The following is a 15,660-nucleotide window of genomic DNA, read 5'->3' on the forward strand; positions in this document are numbered from 1 at the left end:
GCTTTGTCGTAACCATTTGGTACTTATATAGCAAGCATATTGAATAAATGCTCGTATATATCAGGCTTCTATCAACCATCTTTTATTGAAAAATTTCATGAGTAATTATCTAGTACCTAAAAATGAGTACGGAAGTTACAGCTAAACGATTTGAATGTGGATGTAATATATTGGCTAGCTAGCTTGCTTCCTAGGTGAACAAGTACAAGAACCTGATTAAGTCAGATACATTTTTCTCTTTTAAGGGTAGACAAAAAAAGGGAACAGTAGTATACCACTGTTCAAAAGTCATAAATCGATTGAGAAAAAACAAATCCGCGTTTACGTAAATTTTACGGACGCCATCACGAGTTGGTTGACCGTTATGGAATAACCGTTTCACAAATGATATCGGATATGTTCCTTACGTCGTAACTACAGTCCCCTTTCCTTTCATAAATGTGATCTACCGAAAAAGACTATTTACCGGATTCGTTATATCATAAGCAACACGACGGGTGCCACATGTGGAGCAGGATCTGCTTACCCTTACGGAGCACCTGAGATCACCCCCAGTTTTTGGTGGGGTTCGTGTTGTTTATTCTTTAGTTTTCTATGTTGTGTTATGTGTACTATTGTTTGTCTGTTTGTCCTTTTCATTTTTAGCCATGGCGTTGTCAGTTTATTTTTGATCTATGAGTTTGACTGTCCCTTTGGTATTTTACGCCCCTCCTTCAATCTAGTAAAGACCCCATTGACCTTCTGAAATGTTTTTCCTAGCTATGATCTTCAAATATGTGCCTGTAAATAATTTTTCAACCTATTAGATTATATATATTTTTTTTCTTTACCCTTAACAAATAAGAACAGAATTCCAATGTCCTCCACGTTAAACAGTCATATGTTATGCCTCATATCGTTCAAATGACGTGTTTTTCAACAGACTGTCGGCATTCCAATGGCAACCAATTGTGGCCCTAATCTTGCCGACTTGTTTCTTTATTATTATGAGGCTGATTTCATACAGGAACTTCTTAGGAAGAAAGATAAGAAGTTAGCAATATCCTTTAACTTTACTTTCTCTCACTAAATAATTCAAAATTTGGTGACTATGTTGAACGCATCTATCCCATCGAACTAGATATAAAGGATACTACAGATACAGTTAAGTCGGCCTCATATCTTGACTTACATCTAGAAATTGCTAATGAGGATCGGTTGAAAACAAAACTTTACGACAAAAGAGATGATTTCAGCTTTCGTATTATGAACTTTCCATTTCTAAGTAGCACCATTCCAGAAGCACCTGCATACGGGGTATATATCTCCCATTTGATACGATATTCCGGTGCTTGTATTTCCTATCATGATTTTCTTGATAGAGGTTTGCTGCTCACAATGAAGCTATTAAACCAAGAGTTCCAAATGGTGAAGTTGAAATCATCCCTTCGTAAATTTTACGGACGCCATCACCAGTTGGTTGACCGTTATGGAATAACCGTTTCACAGGTGATATCGGATATGTTCCGTACGTCGTAACATCAATCCCCTTCCCTTTCGTCCTTCAGCTGGCCTCTTAAAAAATATGTATACTAGTACAGTGATAATGGACGTCATACTAAACTCCGAATTATACAGAAGAAACTGAAATTAAAAATCATACAAGACTAGCAAAGGCCAGAGGCATCTGACTTGGGACAGGCGCAAAATTGCGGCGGGGTTAAACATGTTTATGAGATCTCAACTCTCCCCCTATACCTCTAGCCAATGTAGAAAAGTAAACGCATAACAATACGCACATTAAAATTCAGTTCAAGAAAAGTTCGTGTCCGATGTCAGAAGATGAAACAAGAGAAAATAAATAAAATGACAATAATACATAAATAACAACAGACTACTAGCATTTAACTGACATGCCAGCTCCAGACCTCAATTAAACTGATTGAAAGATCATGTCTTCATTATATGAATATCAGGCACAATCCCTCCTGTTATGGGTTTAGTATCATACTATCATAAAATATATGAGAAGAACATAACCCGTGTCATGCCAATAACTGTTTTTTAAATAAATGTGTTTAGTTCCGATGCAATGACCCTATAAGTGAATCAATATTAAAGCCAAAATATGCAATCTTTAATGACCTGATAACAGTATCGTAACTATATCCCTTCTTAATAAGTATGTTTAAAGGTTTTGTAAGCTTTTGAGGTGAATACTGACATTTTTGTGCTTTGTAAAGAATATTACCATAAAAGATTGGATGTGAAATACCTGAACGTATAAGATGTCTGCATGTTGAGTTATATTTACGAATTATTTTCTTATACCGATGACTATTTACATGATTTGTTATAACATGAGCAACACGACGGGTGCCTAATATGAAGCAGGAACTGCTTACTCTTTCGGAGCACCTGAGATCACCCCTAGGTTTTGGTTGGGTTCGTGTTGCTAATTCTTTAGTTTTCTATGTTGTGTCATTTGTACTATTGTTTGTCTGTTTGTCTTTTTCATTTTTAGCCATGGCGTTGTCAGTTTATTTTCGATTTATGAGTTTGACTTTCCCCATGGTATCTTTCATCCCTCTTTGACTTACATGAGGTTTAAAACAAAACTTTACGACAAAAAGATGATTACCGTTTCCCAATTATGAACTTTCCATTTTATAGAAGTGTTAAGACATGCATAATGAATATTTTCAACTCGGCACTATCTTTTTGAGACATGTCCGAGACATTCCTGGTATAAATAAACTCATCGTCGATACCAGGATTGAAATTTGGTATTTGTGCCTTACGCGCGTTTCGTCTAAAAAGACTTATGAGTGACGCTCGAATCAAAAAATTTGTCCAAATACATTTAATGTGATTTATTCCTAAGGTAGAAAAGCTAAGTATTTCAAATATTCATTGTTTTGTAAACAGTTTATTTATAATCATGACCATATCAATAATTCGTGTCAACATAGAAGTGCTGATTACCGGCTGGTGAACACTCTTGGAAAAAAACTCAACCAACAGTGGCATCGACCAAGTGGTTCTAAATAAACCCATCATCGATACCAGGATTGAAATTTTGTACTTGCGCAAGACGAGCGTTTCGTCTACATCAAGACTCGTTAGTGACGCTTGATTAAAAAAAGTCATAAACGTTGGAAAAAGATCACATTTCTGATTATTTTGACATTACTAGAGGTGTGAAACAAGGGGACTCATTAAGTCTCACTTTGTTCAACATTTTTATACATGATATCACTAAAGGCTTGAAAAATGACAACCCTAGTCCATTGGAGCTGATAGATAGTAAACTATGCTTCCTCCTGTTCTCTGATGGTCTCCTTTTACTCTCAGAATCTAAGGAAGGACTCCAAAATAGTCTAAATAATTTAGTCTTAGATGCATGATTTTTTTGTTAGTTGTTAGTGAGTTTGAACTAGCTTTCAGTATCTGCGAGTACTCTCAGTGTCTTTAGGTCTCTTGTGGAGATTGCCCTCTTTTTTATAAGTAAAGTTTCCTTGTTTTGTGAAACTGGCAGTTGTCTCTAAACATGAATAAAACAAAAAGTATGATCTTTTCAACAACAAAGCAAAAGCCTGAAACATCTATACTTGTCTATGAAAACGAAAAAATAGATGATGTTTTAGAATATCCTTACTTAGTTCTGCTGATTAAATCAAATGGTAATCTAAGCAATAGTACAGCTGAATTAACATAAAAGGCAAAAAATGTTTTTCTCTCTCAGTTAAATCATATACCAATTATCTTGGCAATATTCCTATCAGAGTGTCAAAAAACTTATTTGACGCCTTAGTGAGACCTATCTTGACTTATAATTCTGAACAAACATATTTAGACTCATATAAAACATATTTCAAAGCTAAAAAAAAGTGCTTTGGTTTCTGGAAAAAATGTGGACTCGTTTAATTTTGTTTATAAGACTCCAATAGAAAACTTGCATCATGGTTATTGCATGGTTACCCTTGGCACTAACAATGAGCCTCAAATTTTAGTACATGTAATGAATTAGGAAGACTGTCTATTGAGTGTCATATAAATACTCAAAGCATTATGTATTTAGCAAGGCTTTTCACCTCAAATTTGAATCCTTTATTACATGAATCATTTCAATTAACTAAAACTTTGGATTCTAGTGGGGCCTATTCATGGTTCACTTTTGCAAAATATATTCTTTCTGAAACCAACAAGGATAGACTGAAAACCTGTGATAAATTAAAACAATTAAAAAATATCAAAAACTATATTAAACCCCAAATAAACTCATATTACAACAACCTGTTGATTGATAAGTTGAGTACTATTGATGATAAAAATAAACTTCGTTTTTACGAAGGACTTGATCCAAATCTATTGATAAAACCTTACCTCCCTGACTCAAATTTTGAATTTAGAAAATTCATAACAAAACTTAGAATCAGTGATCATTCATTATAAATTGAAAAAGAAAGGCATTTTAAAATTCCTGGCGAAGAGAAACTTTGCAAAAAATGCAAAGTACTAGATGATGAGAAACATTTCTTTATAAATTGTTCGCACAATTCTAATAATAAATAGTATACTTTAATTGTATTATCATAGAAGATAATTCATTTGCTAATCTCACTGACAATGACAAAGTTATATACATACACTAAACCCATCTACACCATCACAAGTGAATAAACTAGGATCCTTTAAAACAAGTTCGACTACGAGTCATAACAAGACAGTTTAAATGACGGGGGCTATCTTAAAACAATAAAATATTTTAAACATTGTACTGTTATCATTATAATACTAATCGAAAAGTTCGTTCGACGATTAACAAACTTCAACAATGGCTTTTAGTTATTGACGATGATGCCTTCAAAGTGTTCCCATGACTTTATAGCATTTCAAAACGCCACAAACATGTTCAACGGATACTCAGTATTATGTTATAAATCTGTTCAAAAGTTTAGATTTATCTGACAGTGATGACACTTTTATGGTTCAATGTTGTGTTGCGCAAATAAGTAATAAAAACAACATAATTTATGAATCAGCAAAACACGAAAATCATAAAACAAACAATAATTTAAGAAAATAAGATGTGGTATGATTTCCAACAAAATGTGGAGTTCTGCGTACAGATTTCAACAATAGAGGATATGAATGACATAAAATGTTACTATTGATGCTGATTGAATTATGATTTTGTTTTTCTCATCAAAATAAATGCGACCAAGTTAGAGTATGCATTAAAATTCATTTGCAGCTATAAAACAATTATGATAAAATACGATTAATAAGTCGATAGAACTTAGGACAGGGGACCCTTTGATATTTACTTGAACCTATATATATATATATATATATATATATATATATATATATATATATATATATATATATATATATATATATATATATATTTAGTTACTTAGTTATTGAATTAATTTGATTTTGTTTTTGTTATATGTTACAAACTGCAAAGTTTATATGGCAATAAAATATTGAATTGAAAATTGAATTGATATTAATTTCGCAAAAAAAGGCAAACAATCAAGTTTTCAATAAAGTATTATTTTCAAAAATCGCTGATTGGCATTGAAACCTACCCGAGACATTACTTTTGAATTTAGTATATATTTCATGATAATCGGATAAGAATTGTACACGTGAGAACGATAAAAAAAAATACAGCATTCTCAATCTTCTAAACATTGTTAACCTGCACTGAATTTCAAACATGTCCGAGACATTGCTTATATAAACCTTTGATATAAATTTCACAAATATCGTAAAAGAATTGTTCAGGTGAGAGTACTTATGATGCATATTTCTAAACATTATAAATTGGCACTAATTTTTTAACTTGTCCGAGACATTGCAAGTATTAACCTTGTACACAAACTCCATATATAATTATGACAGGACTGTACACTTAAACACGCTCACAATGCAATTGATCTTCAAACTTTTACATTCAAGGGGAATAACTGTAATGAAAAAAGCTGATGGGCATTGATTTTCGATCTAGTCAGGTCATTGCTCATATTAACCATGTGTATAGATTTCATTCAAATCTGGCAAGAGTTGTACGCAAGAGAATGTTTAGAAGACCGGAGAATGCCAGGCATTTCTATGTATTCCGCTACTCGTTGTGTGGGTGGACAATTGTTATGCCGATCATTACTTGTGTTTATTGTATATTGTATATTTTTACAAAATGTTTGACAAAATACAAATACTTGCATAGATGTTGTTAAAGCGTTTATAAAACTCCATGCATAATACGTCTTACTTCAACAAGCCGTTTTAAATAAGAGAAACTGATTATGTTCTATTTAGGAAATAGCAAATGTACGACCATAAGTACAGTATGTATAGATGTGTGATACATGGTGGATTCTCTAACACACACGCACGAAGTGAAACCCTTCTATCTTTGACAATCAGTTTGCCTTTTTGTAATCAATATACACCAACTCATTGAAATGGAAATGGAATAATAAATGCTACTAGGTATTATGCAGTATATGTGTGAGAATGTCATAGGATATTAAAGGTTGACTGTAGAATGATAAAATGTAGAACCCTATCCAAAATTGGTATTTCTTTTACAGGAAAAGCTAACACTATCTTCTATTTCCATGTTTATTTTTAAACTACACAATCAGTTGTATACTGTTCTCTGCCATGTCTGCATAAGTATTAATCTATTTTTTGGAAAAAGGTGAGACTCCGATTTCAGCTAAAGTATCAATCAAAGATATGTTATCAAAATCTCCTTCATTTAACAACTTGTCCTTCATAATAGTAAATAAAGGTTATAAGGTACAGATGAGATAGATGCGTTCAACATAGTCATCCAATTGTGTAAAATGTAGTAAAAGAACATCATTTATGAAGAGGAATGTAAAATTAAATGATACTACTTACAAGAAGAGGAGTACAGCTTGATAATCTCATTGTAAAAGGCCGTTCGGTTGTCTATAATTGCTTACATCCAGGTTACCTAAAGTCTTCTATCGAAGCTCATTCTTATTGAAATCAGTTAGAAGTGAAGCAAACATTTTACAACAAAAGAGACGAAAGATACAAAAGGATCATTAATATTCATGATCAAACGCAAGCTGACAATGCTATGGTAAATATGAAAAATGAGCAAAAGATCCACAACCATACACGCAAAACAACATCAACAACTAAAGACTTGACCACGAACCCCTGCCAGGGTTTTTCCAATGCGAAATTAAAAGTGTATAGTTTGGTAGCCCTATTGAATACCAGGGTGGTCTCAGATTACTAGTATTCGTAATGGTAAGCAGATCTTCATCGGTGTAGTTCTTCTTAAAGCAGCATTTTATACTTCCAAGTGACGTTTTGAGTAATATTTTTTACTATTACATCAGCGTTAATCATAAAAAAGGTTTTATGTGTAAGTTTATAGACCGACATACGACGAACGTCGACGGAAAGGAAAAGATAACAAATGAATTTTGGTCGAAGATATATATAGGCATACATTTATTTTACTTAAAATAAAAATAACAAAAAAACTGAACTCCAACAACGAAAATGCAAAACGGAATGTCCCTTAAAGGCAATATCAATAGCTCATACACATCAAACGAATGGAAAACACCTGTCATATTCCTATGGTGGCCTGATGCGGCCATTTCCCCTTTTCGTGTTTTCGCGTTTTCTCCTCTCACTTTTTCCAACGCGAAATCGAAAAAATCGAGAAAGCGAGAAAGTGAAATCGAGAAATAGAGAAATCGGGAAATCGAGAAATCGAGAAATCGAGAAATCGAGAAATTGGGAAATCGGGAAATCGAGAAATCAAGAAAGCGAAAACGCGATATCGAGAAATTCATTTCGCGTTTTCGCATTTTCGCTTTCTCGCTTTCTCGATTTCCCTATTTCTCTAATTTCCCTATTTCTCGATTTCCCGATTTCCCGATTTCTCAATTTCTCGATTTTGCTTCCTCGATTTCTCGGTTTCCCGATATCGCGTTTGAAAAGTGGAAGGAGAAAACACGAAAACGCAAAAAGGCGAAATGGCCACATCCGGCCACCATATATTCCTGACTTGGTACAGGTATGTCCTTACATAGAAAACATATTTTAAAACTATAATGTCTTAGTGCAAAAAATGACGAAAATTAAAAGTATATAGTTCGGTAGCGAATATATGTCAACTGTTTTAAAAATACATTTTTCAAGTGGTATGTGGCTTTTATCACACAAACAGGAAAATGAACCCTATCTCAAATCCGTTTTTATATATATCAGACACATGTCGGACGTTTTCTCATTGTTTGTTTCCTCGCGAAGTGATCTTAGGGGAAATATGTTAACGGAAGACGAGCTGATGATTACTTTTTCAACATTTGTCATCATCCGCTGAAATAAAAAAAAATGAAAAACTTTAAGTTTGAGCTACATGTTTTTTTATTAGTTGTTATGGGGTTAAAATAGCTTTTAGTTACTGCGAGTGCTCTCAAATTTGTATTTGTGTCTTTGTTGTATTTGTTAATTTTGAGTTCTTTATATCGATCGAATGAGTTTTCGGATTTAATTGAATGTATATAGTTGACATGAACTAGTCCCTTAACAGTATATCATTCTCCGCTTAAATTGTGTATCGTTTTTTTTTTACTAAATTGTTCATATATTGTGGAACCTAAAGAATGATTTTGTAAAATTACTTACTATTGTGCATATACAGTTTATATATATATATATAAGTACGTCTGAGTCAGTGACAACCCTACAACAGATGTATCCATCGGATCGCCATCAATGATGGTGATACATGGCTGTGTACATAATGTATATACAACTCGTCTAAACATCAACCCAACAATGTTAGATCTGTAAATTTGCTTTCGCAAATTTTTGGTTCTTCCCTCGCTGGGATTCGAACCCATGCTACTGTGATATCGTGACACCAAATCGCCTGCACTGCAGCCGTCCCGCTAGACCACACGACCACCTGGGCTCTCAAAAAAAGAGCTTTCGCTGGCCATGTGTTACCTTTCCATATATATATATATATATATATATTATTCAAGCTGTTATTATATTTGAATAAAGTATTATTTTTTACGCAAGAATCCACAGATGGTTTGAAAAATATTGAAATCTTTCATTTTTTTCTTCTTTCATAAATCTGTTTTGAAGTATTACAATAAGAAAGATGTGGTATGATTGCCAACTTTCCATAAAAGACCAAATGACACAGAAATTAACAACTATAGGTCACTGTACGGCCTTCAACAATGAGGAAAACCAATACCGCATAGTCAGCTATATTACTTTATTTATAATATGTTTCTGTTGAGGTTTCGGTTGGGTACTGTGTTACGTATTTTCAAATAATTATAAAATAGCCTTTCAATACCGTCATTGTCATAATAATTGTTTGGACTGGTATTGTGAAATAATTGTATGAGTTTCAATGTTCGTTACTTAGTGTGTCACTGTTGGTGGTGTCCTGTGCTGTATGTCATTGGAGGAAGATGTCCGTTTTTGTTTTACGGTTTGCATGTTGTGTCCACTATTACATTAGTTGTTGTTGTGTTTCTCATAAGTGTTCTTGCGTGTGTTTGTGTTGTATTTCTGTCACGTAGTGTTGTCATTTCAGCGATATTTTCAAACATTGCCATATAAGTTTGGGAAGTTTGGCTAGCAATAACAAGAATACACACGCTGAACCTCCTTTACTTATCATTGATATAATGTTGAAAGTACTAAATATAAAGTTTTACTACTACTATCACATAAACTTTACATGATCCAAGAAAATGAGGTCAAGGTCATATAAACCAAACAAGAAATACATGTACATCTTAAAATCATCCAAAACACTAAATATATATATTTGACCAATTGATTATAGTTTCTAAGAAACAGACTTAACCAAGAAAACTAAACATTGACCAATGAACCATGTAAATAAGGTCAATGTTAAATGAAACCTGCGAGACTGACATGTTCATTATAACATATTTCGATACACCAAATATAGTTGACCTAGGCTATTGCATATAGTATCAGAAAAAAAAACAAAAAGTCAAAAACTTAACTTTGACCACTGTTATTACCATAAAATGAGGTCAATGTCAGATGACACCTGCCAGCTAGACACGTACACCTTACAATCATTCCACACACCAAATATAGAAGACCTATTGCATAAAGTATTATAAACAAAATAGACCAAACCACAAAAACTTAACTATCACTACTGAACCATGAAAATGAGGTTATAATCAGATGGCACATGCCAGTTGAGCATGTGCACCCTACAGTCCTTCCATACACCGAATATACTAGACATATTGCTTATAGTATCTGAGATATGGACTTGAACGAGACGAGGTCAAGTGAAAACTTTCTGACGGGCATGAGGACCTTGCAAGGTACGCACATATCAAATATAGTTATCCTACTACTCATGATAAGAGAAAAATTAACATTGCAAACATCTTAATTTTTTTCAAGTAGTCACTGAACCATGAAAATGAGGTCACGGACAATGGACATGTGACAGACGGAAACTTCGTAACGTGAGGCATATATATAGAGGCTCAACAGAAAACAGGTTAAATTCGTCATTTTTTTCTTGAAATGTACTTAACAAAGTCAGGAATATGTCAATTGTAATCAAAAAGATCGTTTCTATGAATATTGACGTTGGGTTTTGTTTCACTTCAGTATTCCTGATTTCCTATATATTTTCTTCTTATAATTGATGTGTTTCCCTCGGTTTTTGTTTGTAGCTCGAATTTATTTGGTTTTTTTCTCAACCGATTTATGACTTTTGAACAGCGGTATACTACTGTTGCTTTTAATTGTAATAGTTTGGATTATACAAATATTTGGTATAATACTCGAAAAGAGTATTCATTACCAAAACAGGAAAGTGTCAAAATGGTTTAAGTAAATAGTATTATATGTATGATCATTAAATTGGAAGAATCACAGGAGGATTTTGAAAATGAATGTGCTTGCCTTATATGAACTGAAAATGAATAACCTTGTCAAAGACATGATGTAAAGACCATTCTGACCAACAAAATAACCTTTGTTTAACATTGGCCTGCCCTTATTTACAACACTGTAAAAAGAAGTGATTGATATTTACTAGCTATTTATTGCAATGTGGGCATATATCAATTGTAAAAGACTACAAAACAATCTGATTGTTAATTCAAATTAAATGTATTTTCTAGACTAGTATACTTGTCAAGAGTAAATGTGTTTTTCGAGAGAATAAAATGTGGTTGTTATATTGACGGACTTTGCCTAGTGTAGCGTGTAGTACTCAAAAAAGGTTTGATATTTTGTATTAAGAGTTTTTTTTTTAGTCCCATTTAAGCCATTATGATTTACGGTCTGTGTATCCGGGGTTTTTTTTATCCGTCCGTCTGCTTCAGGTTGATGAAGATGGAGTCCAGTAAACATGAAATTTAGTATACATGTTCCTTTTGATATATCTTTCTAATTTTGATGCCGATTGAGCTTTGGCCCCCAATTTCACGGTCCACTGAACATAGAATATGATAGTGCGAGATGGGCATCCGTATACTATACACATTCTTGTTTGCATATTGGCATTGCAACAAACGCACTGAGTCTAACAAAAATTTAATGCCAAAGTACAGAAAAGATTACATCTGTTTACTATAAAAGATTATACTCTAAGTTTTACATGTATCAACATGATACAATTATAAACATTTCCAGAATATAAATATAAATACAATTACCATAAAAGATTCGTATAAACGGGTTTGTAAATTGTAAAACAATCATTGATTAACTTTATAGTCCATGAAGGCTTAATAAATTCTTAATAGCATTTCCTGTCTGGGTTTTGAAAGTGTTCATCTCCTGTCGTAGACGGGACACATCATTCTTCAATGACCGAATTTCTCTTTCGGATTTTATATTTTTCTGTAAAAGGTCGTTGAATTCTGGAAACATTTCAAGCACCGTCGTGGATACTCCGTAAGACAGATTGGACATGTTGGCGACCAAAAGAACAATACACGCAACATACAGTTTCTGCATTTCTACAAAAAGATAAAAAAAAAAAAGAAAGAAATGAAACATTAAATAATAATATCAATCACAAAAGAGAATTCCTCATGTAAAAAGTTTTTGTCGGTCATACACCAGAATAACTATAAAATATTACTATTGTTTTGTAGTTGTGTGTATTCTTTCGACGTGCGTTTTCGACCTTGCATTATGTTGACAGGCTTATTTTTTCTCTTATTTTTGGGGGTTTTTTTTATTGGGTGGGGGGGGCAAAATATATAATATATGTGTATTTTTCGTAATATATCAAGGAAATTTGATATGATTACTAGTATCTATTGTTTTGGAGCTCTGTTTAGTCCATCGGGAATGGTTGTATATCATTTAATCAACTTGCCTAAATGTGTATACAATTATACGAAGTACGAAATATGTATTACATATAGGGCAAAAAAAGGAAAAATACAAACAGACAAACAACGGTACACAAAACACGATATAGAAAACTAATGCCTAAGCAACACAATCCCCACTAGGGGTGATCTCATGTGCTCCGGAAAGGTAAGCTAATCCTGCTCCACATGTGGCACCCGTCGATTGATGCTCGGTCTATTTGGTTTTACAAAACTCGACTATTTTTAGTGTATCAGTAATTCAAAATAGTATTGGACTAAGAAAATGTCAACTTAAATGATTAAAAATGAGTTTGAGATTCTTTTGTGTAACATACATAATTTTTCAAACTCAAATACAGCAGCATCCTATTAAAATACTCACTGATCAATGTGATGCGAGTCCTTACGAGTATTAAAATAAGACTCAGTCTGCAAAATCTATCATATTAAGATCTCATAAGCATACAGAATGATTACAACATACTAGAAAAAAACAACGGATATGGTATTTATCCATGCGCAAATACGGGCGTATGACATTTGCGCCGATATTTAAAATTTTCATTCTTTCATTTGCGCCGATTTCAATTTTTCTTTTGCGCCGATTTTATAATTGCTCCTAATTGCATTTACAGTTTTACATAGATGAATAAATACTGGGCATACATATCGAAAGATCAGTGCAAGCGAGAAACGTATACTTATTTTTTCAACACAACTCAATCTCCAATGTCTTTGCAATGATATATCTCCAATATTTATAGATAAAACTTTTTAAGTGCTGTCCGAAATACTTTTAGGATATCAGTTATTTACTTTACACGGATGTAAAATTGAAAACTGCAAACCTCTTATTTACGCCCTCTTCCAAGCAAAAGTGTTATGAAGTATAATTGTTGAAATTATGGCTCACAACTGGTGGAGGAAAATCCAGTCTGTTGGGCTGAGCACAGAGTATACAGACATTTTTTTTTATATACATAAGGCAGTTAGTTTTCTCGTTTGAATTGTTTTACATTGTCATTTCGGGCCTTTTAAAGCTGACTATGCGGTATGGGCTTTACTCATTGTTGAAGGCCATACGGTTACCTATAATTGTTAATTTCTGTGTCATTTTGGTCTTTTGTGGAGAGTTGTCCCATTGGCAATCATACCACATCTTCTTTTTTATTAAGTGACATTGGTAAATCGCTATCCGAATTGACTGACAATTCATAACATTTGTACAATTGCTAACGGAAGTGGTTAATGATGATACATGAAAAATAGCATTCACCTGTAATTTACCTGGAAAAAAAATCGGCGCAAATGAAATGCAGATCGGCGCAAATGCAAAACGTCGACAAATACAATACATGCTCAGATCGGCGCAAATGCAAAACGCCGACAAATACAATACATGCTCAGCAAAAAAAGGCACATACAAAGCAAAGGAACAGGGCTTTTATTGCTGTTCTTCATCTAAAGTCAGTGAGGCCTTCAACACGGAGAAAAAAACACTTACTGCAAGTTTAATACGACCCCTAGCCCCAGTTTGAGCGGAATTCTTTGCAAAAATAATTTGGACAGACCTTCTAAATTGTAACGGTCAAAAAATCTTTTTTATAAATATATGTATTCAATGAACATACCTTAGATTCGCACAGATTACAAGTACTATAATTCTTAATACAACACTGCAGTATTTAGATATCTTTTTGTGTCGTGTATCCTAATACGTTCACTTGTATTTATACTGCAATCAGCTATTTTACTATACAGATAAAGCTATACGTATAAACGTTAGCTTTATATGTCAATGACCTCAACTAACCTATAAGCCCCGCCTACTTACAGACCTTCTAAAATTCAAACTGACCATTATTCCGTGCGTGTTGCGTGCGTGCATCGTGCTTGTATCGTGCGTGTACCAATCGTGCGTTCATCATTCATCGTACCGTGTATTTTCCGTGTAACGTGCGTGCATCGTGTATTCTTAATCGTGTATCGTGCGTGTATAGTGCGCTCATCAATCATTCATTCTTAACCGTGCATCGTGCGTGTATCGTGCGTTCATATGTATATGTATGTTCCGACTTTAACAAACTGTTTAAATAAAATTTACAGTCATACTTACTTTCTTGTGAACACTTAATTAACTTCATCGTACATAACGTTCATACAGATTCATGACTTTTTTTTGTAAATATTTTATCATCTGTAAATATTTCGTGGTTATTCAGTGAATCTTGACTGGGACTGACACATTTTGATATAATGATACATGTTGTACGTACAAACAATAACATGATATTGACATTTCTACGACAGAAGAGTTAAAATTGGAATTTCTATTCAACTGAGCGAAAATGAACTTAAAAATATACTTTTGGCCAACTGTTATTTGTTAAAAATATTCTGTCAATTAAAAACAAATGCGCTTTTGCAAAATTTAAATGTGGGGTAGCTCCACTAAAAAAATAGAAACTGGAAAGTATGAAAGTTTAAGAAAAGAAGTCCACTAGATGACATGTGTTGTAGCTCTACTATTGAAGATGAACTTCATGTCATTCTAAAATGCCCATTATATGTAGTTTTAAGACAAATATTATACATTTTAATGAGCATTTAAACCTATAATAGTAGTAGTGTAGTGCCTGTTCTGGAACAGCTTCCGGTTTAATCTTATGCCTGTTCTGGAACACTTCCGGATTGAGTAATGATCTAAGGACACATGAGGTCAATCAAAGTTCAAATAAGTGACATTCCAGCAATTGTCAGAATGATGTCATCAAGAATGTTGTAACCTTAGGAATGTGTAGAATGTGTGTATTTTGATTTTATGAATATACAGTATACATAGGTATACCTCATTCAGTAATATGTTGTTTGGATAGCAAGTAAATGGCTTGGGAAAAGATACGATGATTAAAACACATTAACATTTATTCAAAGCTAACATGCATGTTTCAAGTGCCTTTATCATTTTTAAGTTAACATCATGTTTTCAATAAACAATATGTATATATAATATAAAATTACGATTTTTATCCAACGCAATTATAGGTTTGAACGTAGTTTTCAATTTAGACTCGTTTATATATAATATATATATATAAGTCGTCTAAATATCAGCACAACAAAGTTAGATCTGTAAATTTGCTTTCGCAAATGTTTTGTTCTTCCTTCGTCAGGATTAGAACTCATGGCACTAATATATCGTGCCATCAAATCGCCTCGCACTATGTCCGATGCGAAAGACCACTCAACC

At 33.2% G+C, this 15,660-nt stretch overlaps 1 long non-coding RNA gene across 1 annotated transcript; it reads right to left on the reverse strand.

Annotated features, from left to right (window-relative positions):
• Positions 1–11,603: 11,603 nt before the first annotated feature.
• Positions 11,604–14,224, reverse strand: LOC143080207 (uncharacterized). The gene is made up of 2 exons (XR_012979662.1): positions 14,042–14,224; positions 11,604–12,047 (listed from the first exon to the last, which is right to left on the reverse strand). It is a non-coding gene; the product is annotated as an uncharacterized LOC143080207 (long non-coding RNA).
• Positions 14,225–15,660: the final 1,436 nt, after the last annotated feature.

The sequence above is a fragment of the Mytilus galloprovincialis genome, chromosome 6, assembly GCF_965363235.1.
Source record: "Mytilus galloprovincialis chromosome 6, xbMytGall1.hap1.1, whole genome shotgun sequence".
NCBI lineage: Eukaryota > Metazoa > Mollusca > Bivalvia > Mytilida > Mytilidae > Mytilus > Mytilus galloprovincialis.